Genomic DNA, 6,000 nt, shown 5'->3' on the forward strand with positions numbered 1-6,000 from the left:
AAAAATGGATTTACTAAACTTAAAAAAACGGGATGATTTTCATTTTCTACTTCTCAAAACAAAAAATAAAATCACTAGGAAACAGAAACAAAAACACTACCGTTTTTCATATTCTGCTACCGGAAGTTACCTTACAAAATAAGAGCGCAGATGAGGTCTGAATCGGTCTGAATCCGTGTTTCTATGGTCTTATTTTTTTTTATTTATCTTTTTGACCAAAACATACACTAAATTATAATTTTTTATAAAGCAGTGTAACCATGTTTAAACTTAAGAATTATTTTTAATTTCCAGTAAAACTTCACAACAGCCACATTAGTTAAACCCAGAGCCATATAATAGAAGAGTTACGACATCTCCGTTCACTCCAATGGACCACTTTTTTACAGCAATGGCGGATCGTGGAGCCTCTCAATCGTTCCCCGGAAGTTAGCGCCAAGGCTAGCAGAGCTGTAGAGTTGCAGCATAATAGACCGTTCGTGACGGACTTTTAAAGGTAAGAAGAAGTTTAAAGATTTATATTGCGGATATTATCAGTACATCTGATTCAAATGAACATGTGTATTAAAGGATGTCAGTGGATTATCCCTAAATTAGTAGATTTAGGGAACGTTTACAGATAACAGATTAAGCTAGCATACCGAAGCAAGTTAGCAACACACGTTGAACTCCCTTTTAATCGTAAATTCCGTTCTCTTAATGTCATTTCGTCCAACATGTTGAATTAGAGAAGAGGGGCTTCTAAACGGGATTGTATGCGGGGGTGGAGGGAGTTAAATATTAGATCAATATAACTTTGGTGCGTGTAAGAGTGAGTGTTTTTAGCAGAGCCATATTGTGTCCTTGTGATTCTGTTGATTATTACCTGTCTGTATAATGTTGCAGCTCAGCTGATTCTGGATTGGTGGCAAAGGGAGAGGGACTTAAGTGAGAGTGAAAACACAAGGTACGTTTAATACTACTGTTTTATATAAGTAAACACCTTATCTCCCCAAGGCAATTCCCATCCAATAGGTGTGCTATATAGGTGTGTATAACCTTTTTCCTGTCTGTTACTCCCTCTTTCAACCCAAGAACCAGAGGGGGGTTCAATGGAGTCTGAATACCTGCACTGAGACCCTCATCCTGCACCCTGAGTCTCAACTCTGTGTTTTTCAAGCCTTTCCCTGTTTTTTTTTTATATTAAACAAAACATTAAGCTTTCCCAATGGTGTGGTTTTCGTTTGGTGAAAAAGTGCAAATGCAGTGTTTGTATATAAATCACATATTTGTTTTCTGTTGGTCGTGAAATTGCTCCTGCTTCCTCTGCTCTGTGTCAGTGGGGAAGCCGTACATTCGTACTCCTTTCTCTGAGCGATTTGAGCATCCCCAGGCAGCACAGCAAACCATGGTGGCGACTAGGAGGCAGCACAGCAAACCATGGTGGCTACTAGGAGGCAGCACAGCAAACCATGGTGGCGACTAGGAGGCAGCACAGCAAACCATGGTGGCTACTAGGAGGCAGCACAGCAAACCATGGTGGAGACTAGGAGGCAGCACAGCAAACCATGGTGGCTACTAGGAGGCAGCACAGCAAACCATGGTGGCTACTAGGAGGCAGCACAGCAAACCATGGTGGCTACTAGGAGGCAGCACAGCAAACCATGGTGGCGACTAGGAGGCAGCACAGCAAACCATGGTGGCGACTAGGAGGCAGCACAGCACACCATGGTGGCTACTAGGAGGCAGCACAGCAAACCATGGTGGCGACTAGGAGGCAGCACAGCACACCATGGTGGCGACTAGGAGGCAGCACAGCAAACCATGGTGGCGACTAGGAGGCAGCACAGCAAACCATGGTGGCTACTAGGAGGCAGCACAGCAAACCATGGTGGCGACTAGGAGGCAGCACAGCACACCATGGTGGCGACTAGGAGGCAGCACAGCAAACCATGGTGGCTACTAGGAGGCAGCACAGCAAACCATGGTGGCGACTAGGAGGCAGCACAGCACACCATGGTGGCGACTAGGAGGCAGCACAGCAAACCATGGTGGCGACTAGGAGGCAGCACAGCAAACCATGGTGGCTACTAGGAGGCAGCACAGCAAACCATGGTGGCGACTAGGAGGCAGCACAGCAAACCATGGTGGCGACTAGGAGGCAGCACAGCAAACCAGGACAACACGGAGGAAAAGGCACCGACAAACTGCATGATATGCTATTCAATGTTATTGAATTCCATGTATTTGCAATGGATGTTCCTAAAACAACACATTTAACATCATCATCATCATCATCATCATCATCATCATCATCATCATCATCATATGGTCTGGAGCATGACATCAAATACAACGCCAGTAAGAGTGCTGTCATGATCTTTAGAACCAAAGAAGATAAATGTCTTAAATGTCCTGATTTTAAATTGTCTGATATTAATCTTAGAGTCTGTAATAAGTTAAAATATCTTGGACACTTTATTACAGAACAAATGACAGATGATGAAGATATGTATAGGCAATGCCGCATGATGTGTGCACAAGCAAACATTCTCCTACGTAGGTTTGGTGCGTGTGCAGAGGGAGTGAAGACGTCTCTGTTCAGAGCATGTTGCACACCGCTCTATACGGCACATCTGTGGTCAAACTACAGAAAAGCTAGTTTACGGAAACTTCAAGTAGCTCATAATGATGCCATGAGAATATTGCTGAAGAGACCTCGATGGTCGAGTGCAAGTGAAATGTTTGTGGCTGCAGGAGTCAATACTCTACAAGCTGTTTTAAGAAATCTTATGTATTTGCCGGCTTAATGACTCTGATAATGAAATCCTCTTGGCCTTATCGAACATAAGGTTTAGTACTACACGCTACCAATCGCAGCTGTGGAGACATTGGTATAGTTGTCTCTTTGTAGGACACTGATTTAAATTATTCTTAAACTATGAATTATTTTTATGCTATGTATGTCATTTATTATATGTAATGTCTTGTCTTTTATCTGGACCCTGAGTCTGTAATAAAGTTTTCATTCATGCATATGCTGCTGCTGCTGCAGCTGCTGCTAGTCCTTTGATAGTCACCCCTCGGTCTCCTGTCCTTTCTGAAAGCCATAAAGATGACATTAGTCATTTAGATAACTTATGTCCTCAATTACCAGGGGATTACTGAAACTACCATGAATTTAATAAAATGGTAGAAATGAATCTAATCTGAATTTTAAAGCATTACTTTAGATCCCCTCCCTCTAAATATATCAATAAACATTAGAAAGTGATCCTCCTGACTACCATACAAGTTTAAGAAGATAATATTGGTTTGAAAGAATTCAAAGCTATAAATAAACAGCAACAGGCTCTTTAACCAAGGCACTGTTAGTAACATGTAAACTAGTTGTTCACACTAATCCTATTATCACTTAATATTAGCAAATTCTATTCTATTTTTGAAAACATATTGATGTAAATACATACACATATCGATTTGTTGTATAAATATTGCAAATCAAAACCTTTATTCACTAATAATTATCAAAAATCGTAGTTCTATCTCCTGTTTTCAATGCATTCACATCGCCCGCCATGAACTTCCGGGGAACGATCCTCGTCTACATGAACCACGTGACGATAACCGTTGTTGGACTTCCGGTGTCGTAACTCTTCTATTATATGGCTCTGGTTAAACCCAGCGCGAGAGAAGAGTTACGGCCCGTCTACACTACAGCGTCGACAGCGTCGAAAGCTCCAATCTGCCCATTCACTTTCAATGGGGTGACGTCACGTAGCCTCGCTTTTTCGCCGAACTGAATTGTGGGTAGCCGAGCGGTCCGTCTCAGGCGTCTCCGGCTGAACAATGTACAGCTGAAGCCGTATCCAATCAAACCGCGTCTAAGCTGGGAGAGATATCCCGCCATTCATTTCTATATTTCAAAAAAAGTCGGAGGAGAAACTAACTATCGCCGTAGCAAATCACCCGGTTTTGTATGACCAGACCCTCTTCACCTACCGGGATACAAACCGGAGGAACCAGCATGGAGACAGTGGGGGAAACTGGTAGGTTTTCGCCTGTTTGGGGAGTTTATATATATATTGCTCGCATAAAATCCCCGGGGGTTTTGCTTTGTATGTCGGGGGCGGGAGATTCATGTGATTGGTTGTTGGTCGTGTTGCTTGAATAAAATCCCCAAGCTCCAGACACGCCCAGCTCCAAGCTATTTTTGGAGCTGTAGTGTGGACGCTCCGTTACGACAGCGGAGGACCAAAATGCTTGATCGTCACGTGGTTCAGGGAGACTCAATAGTTCCCCGGAAGTTCGTGGTGGGACATTTGAATGCATGATTACCGGAGATAGAACTACGATTTTTGGTAATAAGTAGTGAATAAAGGTTTTGATTTGCAATATTTATACAACATATCGATGTGTATGTAGTTACATCAATATTTGAAAAAGTTAAATTTGCTAATATTTGAGGACTAAGATAAAATAAGAAGTACTTTATTGATACCAATTTGGGAAATGTTTGCTTTGCAGCAGCAAAAGACAAGGCATTGCACATAAGACAGTTAAAAGACTAGAATTAAACAATCGAAAATGTAAACATTGAAAAATAGAAATAAAATAGCAGAAAATATACATAGTGTGAACAGCTATCTTACCTGTTAACATATACATGTAGGCTAAAACGTTGCCTTGGTTAAAGAGCCTGTTGCTGTTGTTTATTGCTTTGAATTGTTTAAAACAAATATTATCTTCTTAAACTTGAATGGCAGTCAGGAGCATCACTTCCTAATGTTTGATATATTTAGAGGGAGGGAAGGAAGGTTTCAAAATTCAGATTAGATTCATTTCTACAATTTCTTTAATTCATGGTGGTTTCAGTGATCCCCTGGTAATTGAGGACACAAGTTATCTAAATGAGTAATGCCATCTTTATGACTTTCAGAAAGGACAGGAGACCGGCAGGTGCCATCAATGATCGTCAACTGACAGTAAATAAATGGAATCCAATAAACATTGAATAGCATATCATGCCGTTTGTCTGTGCCTTTTCCTCCGTGTTGTCCCGGCATATAGTCTCCCCCATGGGTTGCTGTGCTGCCGGGGGATGCTCCAAGCGCTCAGAGAAAGGAGTACGAATGTACGGCTTCCCCACTGACACAGAGAGGAGGAAAGAATGTCTGGCTCAAGTCAGCAGGAGCAATTTAACTATCACAAAAGACAACAACAGCAACAACATATGTGAGGTAATCATAATTTTCACAAAACGAAGACCACACCATTGGGAAGCTTAACGTCTGCTTAATAAAAATAAGGAACAGGGAGAGGCTTGCTAAACTCTGGGAGTTGAGACTCAGGTGCAGGGTGAGGGTCTCAGTGCAGGTCTTTAGGCTCCATTGAATCCCCTGGGGTTCTTGTGCTGAAAGAGGGACACAGGAGAAAGGGTTAGATACATCTAGCAACCAGAGGATGGGACATTGCTGACCTATTTTATACATGTTTTCACTCTCACTTCAGTCCCTCTCCCTTTGCCATCAATCCAACATCAGCTGAGCTGCAACATAATACAGACAGGTAATAATCAACAGAATCACAAGGACACAATATGACTGCTAAAAACACTCACCCATAAATTACGTTTTTGTTTACTGTTTGGAAGTCTCAAATATGCACTCTAAATCCATATCGATAGCGATGTATCACAAAAATAGCTGTCATCCTTATTATTGTGTAACGTTAACTATATTATACTAGCTTGAACTCCAAGATGGATATCCTCATTTCTCCACCCACTACAATCACACGCCCCAATGTTATATTTAACTCATATGTAACTCCCTCCACCCCGGATAAAACCACGTTAAGAAGCCCCTTTTCTCTAATTCCACTACGTTGGAGGAAATAACATTAAGAGAACGGATTAATAGGCTGTTCGTGGTCAACGTGTGTTGCTAACTTTATCCGGTATCCTAGTCTAATCTGTTATCTGTAAACGTTAAATATACTGATTGAAGGGATAATCCACTA

Source organism: Pseudochaenichthys georgianus, chromosome 15 (assembly GCF_902827115.2).
Source record: "Pseudochaenichthys georgianus chromosome 15, fPseGeo1.2, whole genome shotgun sequence".
Lineage (NCBI taxonomy): Eukaryota > Metazoa > Chordata > Actinopteri > Perciformes > Channichthyidae > Pseudochaenichthys > Pseudochaenichthys georgianus.